At 34.6% G+C, this 15,243-nt stretch overlaps 1 pseudogene; it reads left to right on the forward strand.

Annotated features, from left to right (window-relative positions):
* The first annotated feature begins 6,558 nt into the window (after positions 1-6,558).
* LOC114748343 (uncharacterized) lies at positions 6,559-14,360 on the forward strand (annotated as a pseudogene).
* The last annotated feature ends 883 nt before the right edge of the window (positions 14,361-15,243 follow it).

The raw sequence follows: 15,243 nt of genomic DNA on the forward strand, positions 1-15,243 counted from the left end.
TAGAAAATAAAAAGAGGGCGTTTGACATTTGTCCTTTATTTTGTTCCTTTTTTTATTATAAAACTCCATACAAATTGTATTTTTCAAGTGCTTTTAATTACCGATAAGATTTATTTATTTTTTCAATTTATTAAATCTTTCTTTAACTTTATCTCTTGAAATAGTTAATGGAGACAAGGTATTATTTTTATTTTATTAAAATAATCGCATTCGAAAGCCGCAAACCTGTGGGTCTGTCACTTCACAACCCACTTGGATATTGACATGAAAATGAAGTCGGAATTATTCCCCAAACAAAATTTATGTTAATCTTGAAATAGCCGAAAAATTTTAATCATCCACAAAACAGGCAGTAACCCGATCTGCAATTGTAGTAACCAGTAAACAAGCCAATGATATTATCTTGAATTTAAAAATAGTAATATATCATTTTTTTCTACCAACCAATATTACGATGTAACAAATTTGTCCCCCCCCCCCCAGCCCACCCCACGCCACCCCAAAAACCAGAGTACCAAATTTGCCACATTAGTTAAGAGGGTCAGTCTTGAATAGTTCGTACCTTGCTATTTTATTCAAAGGGACAAAAGGCGAACAAGAAACTCACCAATCAGCGAGGCAAGATGCCACCAAGTCCAACTCAGCTCTTATCCAAATCCTCGTCATCCTTTCCTCCTCCGGACAACCGTGCCTTTTGGAGTCTTCTCCCTCTAGAGGACTGAGTAAAACTGGTAGTCTCGTGATCTGACGTGGCATTGTGATCACGGGCACTTTTTTTGTTTTAAAAAAAAATTAGACCTCATTCCTAATTATAAGAGCAAGTTGACTAATTTGAAGATATTAAGAAAAGAAGTTAAGTTGGTTATTTGCAATAAATATGTATTGTTTTTCCTAAAATATAATTGCTAATCAAGTATATTGGTTAGAGCTATCATTGTTATAAAGATTATCTTGGAAAAAAATACGTAAATATGAGAGACAATGTGGATTGGGGTCTTATATTTATGACCAGAATAAAAGTCAAATAATGTCTTATATTAAGGATCAGAAATAATAGATAATAACGCGCACCTGCAATGCAAATAAGTAAGGTGTATAAATATATGCAGATAAGTAAAACATTTCATTACTGCAATGTAACTCAAGTCAGGTTGTTTTTTTTTCAATTATTTGATGTTGATAGAAAAAAATTATCCATGCAACATTTTTTAGAAATAAAATAAAGCGGATAATTGATAATAGTCAGAGAATAATTTAATTTATTATATGATGTTAACTCTTTTTACACATGATTGGTGTTAATTTGACACGACGATGTTTGTGATTTTTTTTCATACAAACATAGAAAGTAAGGCTATTTACTGATGCTAAAAACCTTGGCACAGGGAGACCTTCATTAACTAACAAGTCACAATCATCCTCTGGACTAGCCGTGGGATTCTTCAAATAGTAATTTTTTTTAATGGTAACTTATGAAATACTGCTCCGATCCTTAATATAAGACCCATTTAACTAATTTGATTAGATTAAGGAAGTTAGGTAAGTTAGTTAATTATGAGAAATGTGATGCGTTTTTCCTAAAACACCATAATCATCTTTCTTAATACCCCGTCTCCCTCTTCTACTTGGTTATAGTTGAGGGAGTATCCATATGGGTAGTTTAGAGAAAATTGATAAATATGAGAAATGGGTCTTATATTTAGGACCAAAACCAACTCAATAATTGGGTCCTATATTAAGGAGCGGAGGAGTATTATTTTTAATCTTTAATATAAAATCTAGTTGACTGATTTAAAAAGATTAAAAGAATTTGTTGAATTAGTTGCTTGTAATAAATATGTGTTATCTTTTTTAAAATATCCTTGCTAATCATGTATATTAACTTGAACTGCCATTTGATAAAATATTTAACATGTATAATCACTACAAAGACTAGATTGAGAAAAATGAATAAACATAAAAAATAAAATAAATTGGGATCTTTTATTTATTACCAGATTAAAAATCAAACTACTTTTAAGGTGTGTGCATATGTGTGTGTGTGTGTGTGTAAAATTTGTTTCAAATTGTATGAATAACTGTTTTTGGATGTCCAGTTATAAAACCAAACAAGCACCTAGACCACGTTGGGGCGTTTTTGATTGATTGCCGAGGCCTTTCATTTCATGGTTGCTTGCTTCAATAACCAGACAAGGTGAGCTTCCTTGCGTGTCTCCACGTATGTTTGTCTCATTGTTTCCTTGGCAATAGTGCTTCCATGCATGTCTGTTTCAAACTTATTGAAGCTTATTCAATTTTGATTTTGATTAACTGAATTTTTTGAAATTTTTGTCGATGAACTCCAAAAACGTTGTTTTTTGGCCCAATAAATTAGTGTAACTTCATATCTTTTTAACACGCCACTCGAAACAATCGTGTTTCATCAATATTAAATATTAAATACAGATATCTTTTTTAAAGTCTTAGTAAGAATTTGAACCTTAATTTTTCATGCTGTAAATAATTAGTCTATTTCGTTAGACTCAACCTTAAAGTCATTTTTTTTACTATGCTCTTATTAAAAATAATCCTACTCAAGAATTCAAATATGAATTCACCGTGTTATTATACTTTCTGTTACTAGACTCATGTTTGGTAGCGGGGGGAATTGCCCGAGGGAAATGGGAATCTGCACGGCGGGCTTTCTCCATCCATCATTGTCCCCCAACGTCAAGTGAAGAGGTGGATTGAGCATGGCCCATTTCAACCTAGTTGGCCCATATGCCTTTTGAACCTCATAATTTTAAATATTCGGGATCCCTTAACATAATTTACATATTATATTATTATATTTTTAAAAAAAATATTAATAAACTGTAAGGATTTTTCACTGAAAAAAATTAAAATAATTTTAAAATTTTATGGTTATTATTATATTATTATATTTTATGAAATTCATGTCATATGCTTTATTTATTTTCATGTTGTAATTGTTGTGTAATTTATTTATATACTCACCCAATCCTAAATATTAAGACTTATTTTGTACTGTAAATTATACTATAAAAAGGTCTCATATTTAGAATTGAAGGAGTATTATAATTTCTGTTTTGCATATTAATTAGATGTCTTGTAATTTTATATTTAAGATTTTAGGGGGAAAATTAGCAGGCTTATGGCTGGCAGGTGAGTCTGAAATATTGGATTTTTTAGAATGAGACGTGATGTTTTTAATATTTTGACGGTCATCTTGACAGGCAAATTGACATGTGAAAATTGACAGGAGAAAATGTTTAATCTAGCTTATTCTATGCGATTTTAATTTATACAAAATAAATATGTGAAAATAACTCTATTTTATAAAAATAAAAATAATTTTTTTAAAGTGAATCTAACCACCTCATATCATTTGGAAAAAACTTCAATTGGATGGTCAGTGTTTTCAAAATTAAATGTTTTTGCATTACATTTGAAAACTTTTTTTTTTGTCTGACCGAATATTATTTGAAGACTAATTAGCCGTAATTTTTCAATCTTTTCAACGATATCTTAAATTATCGTGCAATGTGTCGTATTTTTTAAGAATTTAAATTTGGACATTAGACTTTTGGTCTTATAATTTACATGTTAAGCATATTAAACAGGTCAAGCTTCTTCGACATTGTATCTCGTTTACGCAAACATGCTCATGTCTACGGGAAATTGGCCCATTCTCTAGCTCTATGTGCAAGAAGCATTACTTAGGAAAAAAAAAATTTCTATTATAAAAATAAAAAATATAAGCAAGATTTAAAATGAAAGAGATGAATAAAATAAGAAAGAAATTGAGAGAAAGAGAAGTGTATTCTTATTTATTTGGATGATCAAAATGTACATTACATAGCTTTTTATTTAGAGGCTCTCAAACTCAATTAAGGGTTACATAAAATAAATAATACTATTAATTCACATAAGCATACCATATGCAACGAGTTATAGAATAAAAATTTCTAAAAATTATTCAATTCAGAGGTTATAGAATATAGAATATAAAAAGCTAATGCCCCGTTTGGTAGCAAGGAACTGGAGGCTGAGAATTGGAAGTGGAAATGGAACTGATATTTTTACTTGTTTGTTAGCATGGAAGCCGGTTCCTCATGGAACTCACTTCCATCAAAATCGATGGAAGTGAGTTCCTTGCCTCCCCCCATGGAACTGAGTTCCACCTCCAGTTCCATGGGTCCATTTCCTCCCTTGCCCTTCTACCCTTTCTCCTTCCCTCCACTAACAACGATGATGATTCTTCATAGTGACGAGGTGACAATCTTCCATAGACAGGGCAGCGGCGACGCCCTTACATCCACGACGGCAACCCAAGCCCTTGATGGATGTGTTTGCTCCTCTCTCCCTACGTCCATCGATGAACAGGGCTTTCATAGATTTTCATGGATGAGGATGATATTGAGATGAATGAGAACAACAGTGAGATGGAGGAGGATGACGACGAAGGTGACGACAGATGGTGAACGAAGCTTCGACTTCAGATTTGCGATGAGGAACCTTCTGCCTTCTTCTCCCTCTTTTCAGATCTGGTTTGAGTCTTCTTCTCCGACGATCTCAGCAATGACAGTGGCTGTGAGTCTTCTTCTCACAAAACCGACTGCCCAATCACAGCAATGACTTCGACCTGCAACCCTTCTCCCTCTGCGACCTGTAATGCTTCGATCACGGCAACGATAGTGGTTGTTTATATTGATTATTGATGAAATTTTCATTATTTTTGTGGTATTTGATTGATGTCTGGACGATTTCCGGTGACAATGGTAATCAAATGACGATGGTGGACGGTGGATCTGCAGGCTGTGGATGCGTGGAAGGAAAGAGCAATTTTTTTTTTGGGGTTTTTGAGGGCAATTTAGTATTTTCATATTATAAATATATTTTTCAATTAAAAATTTATTCCACTTCTATCTTTCTACCAAACATGTTTTAAAACCCACTTCCACTTCCAATTCCACTTCTAATTCCACTTCTATTTCCACTTCCACTTCCATCAAAAACTCTTCCATCCTACCAAACGTGGCATAAGGATTGATAAAATTCATGGACATCTAGATATTCTAATATTTATAACAAAATCCACTTCTAATTTTTTCCCCAACTAAATCTTCAAAAAATATTAACTTACTTTTTGTTTTTTAATATTTTTTTATTAAGGATCGTTACAATAAAATTAGGGTGTGTTTGGTTGGAGGGGAGGGGAGGGGAGCCCCTCCCCTCATTTGGTTAAAACTTTTGGAGGGGAGGGGAGCTAAAATGTCCCCTCCCCTCCCCCATTTTGGTTCCCCTCCAAATTGGGGGTTTTTGGAGGGGAGCCAAAATTTTGGATCATTATGCTCTTGTAGTTTTTTTAATATTCCACTTCTACCCATAAAATATATTATTATAATATTTATTTCAAATAAAAAATATTATCCTAAGTAAAAAAATAAAAAATATATACATTATTATAATTAAAAATATATTATAAAAATTATTTAAAAATAAAAAATTATTTAAATAAAAAATTATAATATTATAAAATTAATTTTTTTATAAATATATTATTTATTAAATATATTTTAAAGCTGGAAAAAAGATAGCCTAAAGAAAATAAAATTTCATTTTTCTTAGAGCATATAAAATTTGTTAATTTGATTATTTTAAATATATTATTATATTAATTAGAATAAAAAATTACTGTACCAATTTTTTAATACACATATTAACATGATAAGACTGAATTTTTATTAAATTATATGATTTAAATTAAGATGTAAATTAATTTATATAATATATCAATAAAAACATAAACTAATATATAAGGGTAAAATGGTAAATTGATTATTACTATCCCTCCCCTCCCCTCCTTGAACCAAACAAGGGATCATTAAATACCCTTCCCTCCCCTCCTTTTTAATCAAACCAAACAAGGTGAGGATGAAACCTCCCCTCTCCTCCCCTAACCCGCCCTCCCCTCCCCTCCCCTCCCCTCCCCTCCCCTCCCCTCAAACCAAACAGGCCCTTAAGGTATCATTAACATCTTTTTTTAGCTATGTCCCCAAGAATTTAAAAATTTTATCAGTTTTTTATTAGTAATCAATAATCATTATCAGAAATGATTATTGAGAAATCAAAAGACCTTGTCCTTAAAATTTCTAAAATTTATGGTTAATAACATAAAAACATCTTCTTACATTTTAAGACTGAAAAGTTCACACATAAAGTTTTTTTTAAACAAAAAACCAAAAAAAAAAACTAATAGGATTTATAATTAATTATAAGGGATGCTTGGTTTAAAAAACACTTCTTAAAAGTGTTTTTAAAATAATTTTTTATATATATTTATTTTTTAAGAGTTTAGCTCGGATTACTTAAAGATTTCAATAATCAACTACGACATGCTTCTAACTGTCCAAGTATCCATCGAGCTCCAGGTCATAAAAAGAGAATCCAACGAGTTCGCCTGAGAAATGGGGACCCAAAACGTTGCGTATCGTATCGTATCGTCAACTACCGCAGCTTGCAGAGGACTTCTTTTGTTTACCCTCACTTTGGACTACCCAGGACCATTTTCACCGCATCAGCGGATTCTGACAGATCGAGTAAAAACAGGTTCTGCGGAGCCATCTGATTCTGCTCATTGCTTCGACTTTGGATCTCCTTGCTCTTCTGCGCTCTCCCTCGTATTTCTTCTATTCGGATCGATCCTTTGGCAGGTGAAGAGTTTTGTCATAGATCGCACCTGCTTGCATTTTTTGGTTGTTTGCATTTTCTGCGCCAATGGGGGGCCATCCATGCATATGATCCTCGATTTGAACTTCAGTTTCTTTTTTTGTACTATGGTTATCTCGAATGGAAGTTTTCATTTGCTCAATTGTAGTTGGAGTGGGATTTTTTCCATTATATTGTTTATTGGTGTTCACTTCTAAGTAAACTCTGTTTAGCAGGATGGTGTTTCCAGTCTCTCTCTCTTTAGTTTCCCTTTAGTTTACTGTAATGGACGGCCCATAGATACGCTAATTAGAATTTGGCGCCGCTGAGTCCCAGCAAACAGTGTGTTGGCATTGGTTTCTTGTCTGTTATGATATTGGGAAAAATGAATTATTCAACGCTTTAGATCAATCTCACTTCTAATTTTCTAATTCCTCTGATTGGCTTTCCGATGACGCTAACCGTTTACGGACGGGCTATTTGCTTTCAATCGTTTAATATTGTCTAACTTCTTCTTCTTTTTTTTTGGCGATATCCTAATTGCTTTTTTACCACAAGTTACGAGTTACCGGATGGAGATCAAATGCAGCTATTTTTCCTTAAAGTCATTGCGTCTTTCTTTGTTTTTGGGGCGAGGTGGGGGAACGACATTTTCATGGACTACGCTGATCACTTAATAATAGGAGGAAAATTTTTGGAATTTGAAGCCCAAAACGAAACTTCACTACCAAAATTTTATAGTGTATATTTGTATTGTAATAAGCTCTTGTGGTAGTTCCCATATAGTTCTTCCTCCTGTTCAGTTTTCCGCCCCAATGCAAATATTTTTGAAATGCATCATAGTGTGTGTCCTGAAATAAAATTATAATCTTTTATGTCTGCCCACAGCTTTCTAGCCTATCACATTTATGCTCATCAGCGTAGCCCACTTATATTTGCAGATATTTATTGTGTCACAATGAATTTCTTGATGCGGTCTGCTACAAGTGTGTCTGCAGAACGGTCGTCTATTCCCAAATATCACACAGATACACATAACAAGTCTTCATCTACATCAACCTTGGAGACTCTCATATCTGAGGATTCACTCATACAGTCTTCCATAACCGAAGAGTATAATAGAGAAACTGATGGAGCTGGAGGTGAAAATGGCACCATGGCCGCTCTGAATTCAATAGATGACTTACCAGCTGTAGCTAAGCACTCAGATGTTTCTGATGAAGAAGGATGGATCACCATTCCTTACAGTATGTCTTCACTTACAATCTAACTTGTCTTTTCCTCTTGATTCTTGGCATGACCAATTGATGGCTGGACATAATTAAAAGATTTTGATTCACATTCTAGCCTAGAATTTGCAGCGACTTCAAATTGTTATGGTTCAGACTTCAGAGTGTTGTTTATTTAATTTACTGCTAAATACAGGCTCTAGAAAGCTCCATTTATGCTTATCCTTTTTTAAACTGTTTAAAGTTAAAGAAACTCATCTTGATTAAAATTTATGTTGGCTTAAAATCGGTGGAACATATTCTTTTGCTTTTATTAGATGCATAAATTTTAAGTTACAATTGACTCATTGCAAAAGTTTATGCTTTCAAGTGCGCTGGAGGATATTGTCTTCGATTGGAATTTGTGATTTTTTAAAGGATTTGGATGTTTGCTGCTATATTCGGATGCTCACAAGTCTTCAAAATTGAAAATGACTTGTTTGACTCCTGCTTTGGTTTTTTAATCATCAACCTGCTTTGGGTGAAGTGACATTTGTGCTTATTCGTTTCAGATCTGGGCCATATTGAGTTTGGGCCTTTTTTCACCATTTTTCATCTTTGAGATATTCTTCTCTTAAGGCAATTTGTAATCCAGGACATCATAGCTTCGTCTGGTAATTATCAAGTTTCAAGTGGCAGACCGGGGATAATGTTGTTATTATTACTTGATATTTATTAAGTTATCCTGGCAAAAGATGTTCCTTTTAGATTTTTCCTTTTCTAAGTTAGGTGCAGATGAGATTTATCTGTGTAACTAATGTGATACCTCTAATTCCCATTTTTCTATTTATAGAGGAGCTCCCTGAAAACTGGAATCAAGTGCCAGATATACAGTCCCTGCGCTCTCTTGATCGCTCCTTTCTTTTTCCTGGTAATAGAATATTTCCTCTTTTAAATGTATGAGTTTCAGATTTGGCTTGCATGTTGGTACCCTGACTTCCGTTTATTATTGACTAAACCTAATTTAAACCTGTAATCTAGGTGAACAAGTTCATGTTGTGGCATGTTTGTCAGCATGCAAATGGGATGCAGAGATTATTACTCCATTTAAAGTTGCTGCAGTAATGAGTAAGAATGGCCTCGGTCTTGGCCCTGAGAAAGAAAATGGAAGCATCGAAAACAGAAACAAATTAGTATCTGGACAAGGGGAACTGAGTCCCGATGGCCATGAGAAGAAGGGTGAAAACCTACCAAAAGTGAAGACTGATCACTCAACAGATGTTTCTGCTGGCGAATCTCTTCTTAGGATGGAGGATCACAGAAGACAAACCGCATTGTTGTTGCAAAAATTTGAGAATTCTCACTTCTTTGTGAGAATTGCTGAGTCAGATGAGCCACTTTGGTCTAAAAAAGGTTCCTCAGAAAAGTTTTGCAACTCCTCAGAAACAAATGGTCAAATGTCTTTAACAGTTGGAACCAAAGAGAGTGCAGCAAATTTGCCCACTGTCTGTGCAGTTATTGACAGAGGAAATTTTGATGCAAATATGTCTGGAGGATTGGCAAGAAGTTCTGTTAAGTGTTGTGCTCTTCCTAATGGAGACATACTGGTATGTGCCATAAAACTTTGGAAAATATGAAAGTGCATTTTCTTAGTCTGGGAACCTTGACCAAGGGAATGAAACCAATTTTTTTCCATATTTTTCCCCCTTTAGTGAAAGCTCTCTGTCAAATTTAACTTCTATATTGCCCTTTTGTGCTCAGATAATTGGGGAAACTAATGCAATGATAGTTTGATGCCTAACTGTCTGTTCATGTATTTCCTAACTTTATTTGCAAGGGAAGTTATATCTAGCCTAGTATGGGAAAGATAGATGAATTTTTTAACTAACCTTTGATATCTCTCCATATCCACTAGTGTCTAGGGAGCAATACTTAAACACTAAATTTTAGGTGATCCCTGTAGGGGTCTCTGCTAATTTACAAATTACAACCCAACATTCATATTTCATTTGTAAAATTCAATGCATATTTCTCTAGGAGACAACTATACCTTTCTTTGACCTTGCCGTTTCTGTTCCTAAGAACTATCTGAGGTCTGAGGTTTCTGAGCAAGTTTAATTCAAAGTCTTTGGCCAAACTTGATTTAGAGATGGTTGGGCATACTTTAGCTCTGGTACCTCATAGAAACATCGGAGCTCAATGACTCTCTGATTCGCTGTTTCATTCTTTAGGTTCAAAATGCGTAACTAGGAACTCAGGCTAAGAAGTTAGTCATGAAACCCCATGGAGTCAGCTAATCAAATGAATTTGATCATATGATAATTGCAGTAAAATGAATTGAATTAAAAACAGAAAGATATGATGACTAACTTAACAGCCAATCTAAGGAATAACCAGGAAATGAGCACAAATGGCAATGCACAGGATCACCAATTGCCAACACCTTTTACTCATTACACACACACACACACACACTCTAAGCAGTGTATGCTTTGTCTTTTTAGTGCCTCAGATCTCTATTGTAAGACTTGTTCTTAACACTTGTATAGTCGTCAATATGAAAAAGCCCTTTTATTTATGCCTTGGTTGTCTTATTTTTTCTAATTACTGATCTGACTGTATTTTGCTTTTTGGAAGGATGCAGGTTCTTTTACAGGTTAATGTTGGTGTTGATTTTCTTAGAAACCCTTGTATAGAAATTCTTCAATTTGAGAAGCATCAGGAGAAAAACCTATCATCTCAGAACCAAGGCAATTTTTTAAATACCAATCAGGATCCATGTGGAGAACTGTTAAAATGGCTACTGCCTCTGGATAATACTGTTCCCCCTCCTACGCCTGCACTATCTCCTCCTCACTTAATGTCTAATTCAGGAATAGGTAGCACCTCTCAGAGATCCAATTTTTCATCATCCCCTGGCTCTCAATTATTCTCCTTTGGCAATTTCAGAAGTTACTCTATGTCTTCACTATCCCAAAGTACAACCCCCTCACCTCCTTCTATTAAAGGACTTAGTCCTACACCTAGCTCAAACCACGAGGAATGGGATTTAGTCTCATCACAAAGTTATTAAGGAAAAAGCCTGGAGTTGAAGATCTTTTATCTTTTCGAGGTGTCTCATTGGATAAAGAAAGATTTTCTGTTTGTTGTGGATTAGAAGGCATCTATACAGCTGGGAAAAGGTGGAGACGGAAAATTGAAATTATACAACCTGTAGAAATCCGCTCTTTCACTGCTGATTGCAATTCAGAGGATCTTCTTTGTGTTCAAATAAAGGTAATAATTATGACATTATCAAATCAACTTATTTTACAAACTTCTTTTACCTTCAACTTATGTACATTGCCGATTTCATCATGTCTCTTTCCAAGTCTTGTTTTGATTAATATTACTAAAGTTGTTTTTCAGAATGTTGCTCCTGCACATGCTTCAGATATTGTCGTATTTATAGATGCCATAACAATTGTTTTTGAGGAGGCTTCAAAAAGTGGACCACCTGCATCATTACCCATTGCTTGCATTGAAGCTGGAAATGATCATTTCTTACCAAATCTAGCCCTCAGGTAACAATTCTTTATGAATTTCTAGATATTCTTCCTATTCTTATTTGATGCTCCCCTGGTTATTATTCTCTATAAATGCTAAATTTTTCTATCAGCATAGCCTATACATTTGCGTCGGGTACAATGTGAACATGGGAAAACGAAAATTCTTGATTCAGCTAGAACTCTATTTTTTCCCCCCCTTCAAAGGAAGCTTTAATAGATGTTAGCTCATCAATGACCTTTGCCTTGCCTTTGTATGGGTAAAAAATATATATATTTTTTAAATTGAGAATATGACATGAGTAATCATGCTGAGTCACCCCCCCCCCCAATTTTTTGTTTATATTTAGCTTTAATTTTCCTGATCTCATTGAAAGCTTCCAATTGCAGGAGAGGTGAAGAACATTCTTTCATCCTTAAACCAGCAACTTCTACGTGGAAGGATCTCAAGGTTCTTGGTGAACGAAGTTCTCAATTATCAAAACTGCAATTTGGAAACTACACATCAAACTTGGGTCTTTCCTCTATGAGTGCTGACAGAAGGAAGATTGCTTCAACTGATGATCAGTATGCAATCATGGTTTCATGTCGATGCAATTATACAGGTAGGCTTGTTTTCCCCTTTTGTTTCTTATGTTATTGAAGGAATGTTGAAGTTTTAATTTGTCCTTTTTTTCCTGTGATTATCTAGCTTCCAGATTGTTCTTTAAGCAGCCAACTAGTTGGCGACCACGTAGCCCAAGGGATGTTTTGATCTCTGTTGCATCTGATATGTCAGGACAGTCTCCTGGACCTGATGAGAGAAATTCCCAACTTCCTGTGCAGGTCTGTATGAGCCCTTTTTCGGGCCAACTCAGGTTTCGAATTAATGGCTTTGTATGAGATGCCACGTTTGCTTGAATTATATGTGGGCTTAAATGATGAGTACTTTTGAACGTAAATCTCCAAAACAGGGAATGAAATACATGAAAGGATCTCAAATCCTGGGCATAAATTGCCCAATGGCTAGGAATAGATTATATGACTGTTGCTCAAATCAAGGAATCAAAATTGTCAGATCTTGAATATTTCTTCATTAAGAGGAGGGTCACTCCAGGTCTGGAAATATTCCCAGATCTGGTTGTGATGTTGTATTTTTAACTTCTTTTGTACCTTGGTGGGCAACATTGAGTTCTAACCTCATGGGTTCAATTTTGTCAGGTCTTGACTCTTCGAGCATCAAATTTGACATCTGAGGATCTTACTTTGACCGTCCTTGCTCCAGCCTCATTTACATCACCCCCTTCAGTAGTGTCTCTGAGTTCACCTGATACACCAATGAGTCCTTTTATTGGTTTTGCAGAGTGTTTAGGAAGAATAAATGGTGAGAGGCATGCTGGTACTATCCAGGGTCAAGGGTTCACTTCTATAGTAAAAGAAAATCATAAACAAAGTAATGATGGGCCCCGGACAATTTCCATTGGCGATGATGTCATTCAAAGTTCTGGCATGAGTTGTACTCATCTATGGCTACAGAGTAGAGTTCCACTGGGGTAACATATCTTATCATTATTTTTATTTTTGTTTATTACTCCCTTGGTTTTTTACTATAAGAAACAACTACTAAAATAATGCAATTCAAAATGTTAGTTAAATTTCTTTTTTTTTGGGTGAACAAAATGTTAGTTAAAAGCATGTGTAAGATATATATATATTTTCCAATTATATACTTGTAAAGAGAATACACGAGAGATAATGAGTGAAAATTTATTGCAGAGAGATAATAAGTGCAATATATTTAATGGGGTAAGAGTGAAAAGATTAGTTTAAAATATCAGACAAAGAGGATTTGTTTCTTATATTTAAAAATGCTACTATGAGAGAGATTGTTTCTTATTAAAAAAAAGAGAGGAGGGAGTATGTTTAAACTAAAAGCTGATTCCAATCATTTGTGGGATCATGTCAGATGTGTTCCTTCTCAATCTACTGCCACCATCAAGCTCGAGCTACTTCCGTTGACTGATGGAATCATTACACTCGACACTTTACAAATTGATATCAAGGAGAAAGGTATGGGGCCTATCTGTTTAACCATATTTTTTTTCCTCAACTAAATGCTTGAGGCCATGTCCGTAGAAATTTTTTGTCAATGCTCTTCTATGGGAAGATGAACGCCTACTTAAAGATTTGTTCCGTCCCTTTAAAATTATCAAAATTGTTTTGAAAATTCCCTTGCGAGAATGACGATCACGTTCCACTTAAAAGACATCAATATTCATTTTTCAGTTGCGGGCTACTTTTGTCATTTCCTTGAAAATTTTCTTCGAGTCTTTTTTTTTTTTTTGGGTGATATCCGAGTCTGTCATATGTCTTGTAATCCCTGGAACTATTCATTTATATCGAAAATGATAATTCTGGGTAATTATATGCGTAATTACCTAGAAAAGCAATTCTGGCGTCCCTTTTATTATGTAGCCTCGTCACTTATCAGGAACGGTTTTTATGCTTTCCGTATTGTCGTATGATGATGAAAATGCCAATCATAGTATCTATCTGGTTGTGGCCTAACAGGTGTTACCTATATCCCTGAATGCTCACTGAAGATTAATGCTACTTCCAGCATTTCCACTGGGATCATTTAAAATGCTTGAATAGATGATTGCATTTTGCATGCATCGTGGCTTTCTCAATAGCTCGGCGTGGAGGTATATATCTTGCATGCGGCATTGTTGTGTTTCACTTGGCATGTCAATTTGTTCTCAAGTACAGAACCCCACTTTTGTAGTGTAAACACTTGAGTTTAGACCACGAGCTTGGAAGTTGAAATATATGATTGTTACACATATAACCGTTCGAGGAGAAGAATAATAATTATACCTTTACGAAGATTTTGCTCATGTGACACTTCAGACGAAAAGCAAGGATCACTGTTGACTAGTAATCATCTAACTTTAAGCCTTTAGGTAGCTTTTTAGCCCTTAAGTCTATAACTTACTGGTTCTCAAACCTCGAAGTGAAATAGATATGGAACTGAAGCATGCTTTAGCAAACAGTGTGCAGTTTTATACATGAGGCCACGTTCAGGTTTGCATGGCCATTTGCCTGGAGAAGTGGCTTTCGAATTATTTCAAATATAACTGTTAGGCTTTTGCATATCTCAGTCTTGCATTGAAAATGTCTATGGGAAGTTGGAATAGCCATATTGACTTGGCTTCTTTCATCTTGTCCGGTTCCGAGTTTCTGAGCCGCATTTGTTTCGTTTAGCTATTGACAAAAAGGAGAGGAGTTAATTGGGACAATTTCTATAAACAGAGGCTTGGTTTTGATTCTTTTAAAAAGTAGTTTAAGATCTTGCATCAATTTGATGTACAGCAAATGATACATCTTCAAGATCTGAAAGGAATATGTTAACTGTCGCGCAGAATATTGAGGATTATTTATTAAAAAAATAAATTGATGATTATTGAAATTTAAAAGAATCATCCAATTAGGTAGCAAATGATTGGAAATCTGAATTTCAGCCGTACGCAGAAATTTATTGGTTGGGAGAGATTTTTCTTTTGACTCAGTGCCGGAAGAAAATTACTCCATTGTTGGCGGAATATACCTCTTGTATCTTACTAAAAGGTAAAAATTAATCGTATCAGAAAAACAAAAGAAAAGTATTAAACGTTTTAATTAATGGATAATTATTAAAAAATAATTGATATCTGAATTTCTAATACTAATGTTGTCGAGGCATCAGACGCAACAACTTTCATATCGACATCGAAGATTGAAAATGGTATAATGATCAGATT

The sequence above is a fragment of the Neltuma alba genome, unplaced genomic scaffold (genome assembly GCF_004799145.2).
Source record: "Neltuma alba isolate B1F8T4 unplaced genomic scaffold, ASM479914v2 tig00005686_pilon, whole genome shotgun sequence".
Lineage (NCBI taxonomy): Eukaryota > Viridiplantae > Streptophyta > Magnoliopsida > Fabales > Fabaceae > Neltuma > Neltuma alba.